The sequence below is a fragment of the Engystomops pustulosus genome, chromosome 8 (assembly GCF_040894005.1).
Source record: "Engystomops pustulosus chromosome 8, aEngPut4.maternal, whole genome shotgun sequence".
In the NCBI taxonomy this organism is placed as follows: Eukaryota; Metazoa; Chordata; class Amphibia; order Anura; family Leptodactylidae; genus Engystomops; species Engystomops pustulosus.
Window position 1 is genome coordinate 65,759,750 of NC_092418.1, and position 8,486 is coordinate 65,768,235.

The following is an 8,486-nucleotide window of genomic DNA, read 5'->3' on the forward strand; positions in this document are numbered from 1 at the left end:
TTGTGGATTGGGTCAGGCTCTTTTATAAGTCTCCAAGGGTTTGTATCAGGGTTAATAATGACTTCTCCCCTTTTTTTTCACTATCTAGGGGTACTAGGCAAGGATGCCCCCTGTCCCCGTTGCTATTTGCGCTTTATATAGAACCTTTGGCAATAAGACTTAGAGCAGACAGGGAGATAGAGGGGGGAGGATTAGCTGGGCCCGAAGATAAGATAATGTTATATGCGGACGATGTCCTTCTATTTCTTAAAGACTCAGAAATTTCGGTACCAAAAGCCCTGAAGGTTATTCAGGAATTTGGTAGATTCTCGGGTTTCCAGATCAACTCCCATAAGTCGATTTTGGTCCCTTTAGATGATGTACCCCACTCCAGTTATTTGCAATTGGAACTGAAGGTCTCCTCCGTATGTGATTATCTTGGGCTAAAGATCACGGCCAAAGTAGATGAGTATATTACGCTGAATCTGGCTCCTTTACTAACAAAAATAAAAAATAAGGTGAACACATGGAACACGTTGCCATTAAACCGAGCAGAGAGAGTTATACTTATAAAGAGTGTATTGCTCCCTCAAATACTATATGTATTATCTAACTCGCCTTGCTGGATAGGGAAGAAATGGTTCGGGCTTATCCGTGCGATTATAAATAAACTACTTTGGGGGAGAAAAAGGGTGCGCATTAAACAAGAAACTTTAATGCTTAACAAGGAAAGGGGAGGTCTGTCGTTACCATCCTTCTCTCATTATTTTTTGGCGGCACAGACACAATTCATTTTGGAAAATAGACAGTCAAACATATTTTATGCGATTACTTTGCAGTTGGAGCGAAGTTTTGATTCAATTCTGGCTCTATTGGAGTCAGGTCAACTGAAACGTCTTAACGCTAAAAGATTCCCCTTGGCACGGTTATTGGAATACACTTGGAGAGATCTGAGAAGTTTATTTGGTATTGAGGGAGGTTTTAGGTTCACCCCGTTGTGGGGTAACCTTAATTTTCCTGAGCTGGCTAAAATGGATGACGTGGGGTTTTGGGAAAGAAAGGGGATTAAGTCACTGGAGCAGTTGGAAGAAGATGGGACATTGCCCTCTTTTCAGGATTGGTGCGATAGGGACACTTTGGAGGAAAGGGACTTTTTTAGGTACTGTCAAATTGCGCACGCATATAGGAAAGAAGTATATCATGATAGATTCACAAGACACTTAGAGAGTAAATTTATGGAATTATTAGATTTAGAGGTATCACGACTTAAGTTATCATGTATTTATGGCCGACTTAGGATTAGAATAGACCAGAAGGGTAGCCATGTTACTCAACTGAAATGGTCAAACCAGGTCGGTCCTATCACGGCGTCACAATGGCGAGAAATTTATAAGAATGTGATTAGATCAACGATTAATTTAAATCACAGGTGTACACAATTACATATATTATATCGAATTTATTACACACCAGACTTAATGTTTAAAATTGGTTTAATGGAAAACTCTAATTGTAGGAGGTGTAATCGTTCCCAAGCCGATATCCTACATGTTCTATGGGACTGCCCGAAGCTCAATCGGTATTGGGAGGGGATATTTACGAGTATAGAGGATCAGTTACAAACTGTGCTCCCGCGTGTCGCCACCTTCGGGGTCTTGGGCCTACTCCCGATCTCCCTAGAGCAGCGATGGCGAACCTTTTAGAGACAGAGTGCCAAAACTACAACAAAGACCCACTAATTTATCGCAAAGTGCCAACACAGAAATTTAATTTGTGGTTTATACTCCCTTCTCCGTCACAGTTTTCATTGATACCAGCACCCGAGGACACCAATAAAGCAGAAAATAGTCCCAGGTAGAGCTGTCACTTTAAATTACCTCTGTCCACAACAAGTCCTGGGCTGTCTGGGACTGCAGGAAGATACCTGGAGTCATCTCTGGTGATGGCCTGAGTGCCCACAGAAAGGGCTCTGAGTGCCACCTCTGGCACCAGTGCCATAGGTTAGCCATCACTGCCCTAGAGGATAGAAAAAAAAGTGACTTGGCCTTGAAGACCATCTTTCTTGCAAGATTAGTGTTAGTTAAACACTGGATAGACGAGAAGACCCCAACTGTCAATGAATGGATCAACTTAGTTAAGCGTATAAAAACATACGAATGCGCATACGAGAAACGGTATAGGAAGGGCACCAAACTGAAAGATATTTGGAATCAGTGGAGACTATAAGAGGTTTCCGCTGTTCTCTACGGTATATTTATTGGAACCATCCAGCGTCTCCAGCATCGGCACAGGGTGGGGGGGTGGTTGTTTTTGGGGGGGGATGTATCCTGATTGTAATAAGGACATGCTTTGTTATAGGATGACGGTTATTAATATGAAATGTTTCGAAGTGGTTTTGGATACCGCAAAAAATGTCATGTAACCTTTTGACCTGTCTAAAAGCAAATAAAAAAAAAAATTAAAAAAAAAAAAAAAAAAAAAAAAAGAGACGCCACATCCAAAATACAGTACCAGTTTTCCTGAAAATATTAGGTCTTTGCCAAAAAAGAACTGCAAAGGTGGCACCAGAAGCAGTAGCAGCATAAGGTCAGAGGTGTGGAGGTGGCGGCAACATGGTAGGCCACAGAGTGAAACAATGATAGAGTGGGGAGGTGGCGGCAGAGTGGCACAATGACAAATTATGGAGGTGGCGGAAAATGGTAGGCCACAGAGTGGCACAATGACAGAGCGTGGAGGTGGCGGCAGCAGAAGCAGGAGGCCACAAAGTTGCACAATGATAAGAGTGTTGAGGTGTTGGCAGAAGCAGCAGCAAGAGGCCACAAAGTGGCACAATTATAAGAGTGTGGAGGTGGCGGCAGCAGAAGCAGGAGCCCACAGGTGGAAGCAACATGGTGGCAGCAACATGGAAAGCCACAGAGTGGCCCAATGATAGAATGTGGAAATGGCAGCGGCAGCAGCAGGAGCCCACATAGCCCACAGCAGAGGAGGCACAATGACAAAGTTTGAAATGAATTCGAAGTTGAAATTTTCCATTTAAATGTGAAAATTAGACACGCCACATCCATAATTCATTACAGTTTTCCTGAAAATATCAGGTCTTTGCCAAAAAAGAACTGCAAAGGTGGCACCAGCAGCAGCATGAGGTCAGAGGTGTGGAGGTGGCGGCAACATGGTAGGCCACAGAGTGGCACATTGATACATTGAGTGTGGAGGTGGCGGCATCAACAGGAGCCCACAGGTGGCAGCCACATTGTGGCAGCAACCAGGAGAGCCACATTGTGGCCAATGATAGAATATGTATACAAAGGAGAGAAAGCGATGCACATATATGGCAAAAAAGTAGTAAACTTTTTTAAACATCATCCAATACATCATAACAAAATATAAAGAGACACAGACGAATAAAAACAAATAAAATATGTGCTACACAGGGCACAAACACCCCCCTTTTTAAGGGTGAGGGATTGAAATCACAAACCCCGGGGTAACCCACAGCAATCCACAAAACCTCCCTAAAGATAAACCCCCGATATGAAACCAACAATAAATATGTGTAATCAGGAAAACCTGTTTTTATTTGTCTCTTTATATTTTGTTATGATTAATTGGATGATGTTTAATAAAGTTTACTACTTTTTTGCCATATATTTGCATCGCTTTCTCTCCTTTGTATATTGATATGCATGTTGATGCACTTTGGCTCATGGGTTTATTTATTGATGTGCCGTCCCCTTGCCCTTGTTAATACAATGATAGAATGTGGAGGTGACAGCCGCAGCAGGAGCCCACAGGTGGCAGCAACATGGTGCCAGCAACATGGAAAGCCTCAGAGGGGCCCAATGACAGAACCTGGAGGCGGCGGCAGCAGCAGCAGCAGGAGGCCACAGAGTGGCACAATGATATAGTGTGGAGGTGGCATCAGCAGCAGCAGGAGCCCACAGAGTGGCACAATGATATAGTGTGGAGGTGACGTAAGTAGCAGCAGCAGCAGGAGCCCACAGAGTGGTACAATGATATTGTGTGGAGGTGGCGGACAATTCCAGTCACTGGTAAGGATGGTAGAAGGCAGATGGAGCAACTGGCAGCAGATGTGTGGCATCAGGCAGGGTGGCTGCATCAGAATGTTGGCTGGGGCAGGTAGTTAGAACCCAGACTCATTTCTCAAAGTTTGGGGGAGGCGTCATGGCTGATCTAATCTGATGCATTAGGCATTGGTGTGTTGAAATCCTGGCCGATCCAAGCATGATTCATCTTGACAAAGGTCAGTCTCTCCACATTATGGGTGGACATGCAGGTTCTCCCCCGCCGCTATGAACACCCTCTATGATGCCACACTACTGGCCGGGCAGGACAGCTTCTCTACTGCAAACTCTGCAAGTTGCGGCAACGCATCAAGTTTGGCTGCCCAGTAGTCCATGGGATCCTCTACCTGAGGTGGTAAAGTGCTGTCTAAGTAGGCCACCACCTGCTGGTGCATGGTCTGCTCCATAACCTGCTGCTTTGATGGTGGATGATACCATCCTCACTAGGCGGGTAAAGAAAGTTGGTCAATAAGGAATCCAGACTTAAGCTGCTGATGATGGAGCTGCTAATGCTCCTACCCCCCAGCTTTCCACAGCATCTGTGGCAGTAGTATGTGAGCTTTGACTGCTAGGAATTCCCTGGTCGCCCAGGCAAACCAGGTGTAGAACTGGGTGACACTGCTGTGCCCTGCACATGTGGTATGATGGAGCAGCACTTGTGGGGGCTGAGGTGGTAGTGGAGAAGGAGGAGACAGACACTGGCGCTGTAGCAGCAGTTTGACAACGTGGAGGAGAAACGTGGTGCCATCTCTTGTGGAAGTTGTTGGTGTGGCTGGGCGGGAAGCACATTTACCCACTGGGCTGTAAAGGACATGTACTGGCCCTGACCGTAGTTACCATTCCACATGTCTGTGCTGCCATGCACCTTGGAAGAAACTGATAGGCTCAAGGACTGGCCCACCTTCTGTTGTACATAATGGTGAAGGGCTGGCAGTGCCTTTTTGAAAAAAAATTGCAGCTTGGAACTTTCCAACTCAGTTTGGCACAAGCCATTAGTTCTCTGAAGGGTGCAGAGTCCACGACTTGGAAAGGGAGGGACTGCAGTACCAGCAACTTGGTACAAGACCGGGGTCAGCTTCTGCACCTTAGGATGGCTGTTCGCATAGAGTTGTCTCCTTGTAATTGCCTCTTTCCACGACTGCTGGCGCCATGCGTAGCCAGGAGCAGGAATATCTGGACCGGGAGATAGCTGTAGCCTTGACTGTCCTCCACATCTGTTTCACTGTTCTCCCGGGCCATCGGATGGTGACGCTGCATGTGTTGACGCAGGGAGGTGGTGCAAACAAGGATCTCTCCAAAGATCTTTTTATACCTAGGCCTGTGACCAGGACAAGGGGGCATCCTCTACGCCTAGAGGAGAGGCGATTCTACCATCACCATAGACAAAGGTTCTTTACTGTAAGAGCAGTGAGACTATGGAACTCTCTGCCGCAGGAGGTTGTTATGGCCGACTCTATGTACATGTTCAAGAGAGGCCTGGATGACTTTCTGGAGAGAAAAAATATCACGGGTTATGGGGATAAAACATTTATTTAATTCTTGAAGGTTGGACTTGATGGACTTGCGTCTCCTTCCAGCCTTATATACTATGATACTATGAACATTAGGTCCCTGGCAATGCTTCACTTTCTGACCACAGATTCTACCTCTGATGTCTTAACAAAAAACTGCCACACCGCCGAGGTGGTGATTTTACTGCCAGCACTCTGCACTGAGCGACTACTAACGCTGCTGCCTCGCTGATCCACCTGTACCACTGCTTACTTGGATCTCTGAAGCAGGGTTTGTACCACATGGCCGTTTGGCTCCCGAGCTTAGACTGCTGCCACCCTGCTGACTCATGTCCACAGCAGTGACTTGCTGCCTGCTCTTGCTTGCCTAACGGGCAAGATGACACTCTCTTCGCCCGACGATGATGAATCCCATGCTACACCTGGCTCCCTAGTGAAATCGGCTACATCATCAACAATTTGCGTTTCCCTGTCACTGCTCCTCTCCTCAATGGTGTCAGTATGCACAGCCTGCCTACTGCACGAAGCAGAGGATGTCTGCCCCATCTCTTCACTGCCAAGCAGCTGCTGACTGTCCTCAAAAACTTTGTCCTTGCTGAATAGTGGCGCTGAGCCCAGACCACCTAATAACTCTCTGGATGAGGGAAATGAACAGGACAGAGGCTGGTTGAGGACAGGTGAGGTCCGCTGACCTGCTCCTGGGCCATGCCAACTAACGTACCCACGGACTCTTGGCTGTGGTTGTCAGATATTATATTTGAGGAATTGGGTGACCTAGCCAACCACTCAACAACCTTTGGTTTGTTGATCAACACACTGCCGCTAGATGACAATAGCAGTTCTGGCCTCGCAGAGTCACCCCTGCTGTGATGTCCCCCTGGTTTTAGTTCACTGAATAGGACAGCAGATACTGAGGGATATAACGAACTCAGGCTACCCATTAGCACTTATGACAATATCTGGGAGCTAATCTTAATACACAGCATAAAGGATAACAAACATAATGGGGATGCATGTTATGTCTATTAATGCCAAAGGGCTAAATAGTACATTTAAGCAATCTCAATTATAGAAAGAGTCACACGCAGCCAAGATGGATATATTAAGCGTTCAAGAAACGCACTTGAACCAAGAGGATACCTTTAGCCTCTGTCATAAGCAGTACCCTCATATATTTTTGCTCCAGCTATTAATAAGAAAGGAGGATTGTGTATAGCTGTTAAGAATTCGAGACTAATCAATATCATTATACATTCATTTAATAGTTTTTTAATCCATTACATCAACTCATATCTTGCTCTCATTCACTCCCCATGTCCAATTTCCCTCACTACAAAACAGGCAACCAATTTCCCTACTTATTCCTTATAATTATTCTTCTTCATCCAAACTTCATTCACACATCAAGTACTCACAATCCCATACCGCATTCCACAACAGGAACTTGTTCCACAACAGTTACCGGAGTCCTAACACACTAACACATCAGCAATCAGTACTGTGCATTATGCACAGTACATGACGCCACATCGCGGGACGCCATGATTTTGGTCCCCTCTTTGCTAGTGCGCATGCGCACAACACGCGCTTACCCGCCTCCGATAGAGGTGTCGCGGTCTTTATAACCAGCCTCTGTTCTGGCGCGCGCGCACACACACTGGAGCATCCATGTATCACTCCAGTGCTTGGTAAGTCCGATCATCGCCCTTTGATGGGGGAAACTCTTCGATATAGAAATAGATGTATTAAGCATCTGTATATTTATATATCTATTTGTCTAACTATTTATTAATTTATTAATTTAGCCATACATTGGGCATCTATTTAATTATTTAATTATTTATGTACTTATTTATCTAACTATTTATTATTAATTTAGCCATATATTTTTACAATTGAGGGGACAATCTGTATCCCTTTCAGAATTTTATCGTAAACTCTGATTTTTATGTATACTCAAACTTTGAAATTTTTAACTTACCTGTAAATCCATATCCTCTACTATTTTTTATGATGGAACTACACTGTCCTATATTTTACTAATTGTTTTATCAACTATTACCAGCATATTGTTTGTACCAACTATTCCTAAATATATACATATTTTAATAATTATTTTAACGTATGCAAAATTTCCATTTATCACAACTCCACTCGTTGAAACGTGACACTTTTGTTGTATTTAACATATTTTTTATATGATATCTCTTCCCATTTTTATCTTGTATACCCCCCCCCCTTTTTCTACTTATCCCTCCACCACTATTTATGTACTTTTCCCCTATATACCAATTCTCTTTTTTTTTTTTTGCGTTTATATTCTTTTTTGTACTTCACCAACTTACAGATCATTCATCCACTTGAAAAAGGGGACCACAGTTCCCCGAAACGCGTTGTGTTTCCTCTGTGTACCTTTGATGATTTAAATAAAAAGAAAAACTTTTTCGGAACCAATTCCCGGTCTTGTTGTGCGCCCTCTGCTCTTGGCTCCGCTGCACCTATTCGCTGTTAAGAATTCGGTAGCCTTCTGACTCCTTAAGGCTGAATTGGACCATCAGGATTGCTTTGTCATTTGATTATGTTCTATCAATAATATAGTATGTACAGTAGTATCATTATACACCCCCAATCATAGACAAGCACTATTTTTTAGAAAGATATTTGCATTATTAAATACAATGAAACAAGGTTCCATTTTGATCACTGGAGACTTTAATATGTCCATGTGGCCAGCTATGGACACATCTAGGAAGAATGTAGGAGACAATGCATCAGTATTGTACAGTATGGCACATAAAGAATCTTATTTGGACATGTGGAGATTACAGCATCCCACAGAGAGAGACTACTCTTTTTTTTTCACACCCACAAAGAGTATACATGAGGATCGATATGTTCCTGGCAGATTATGACT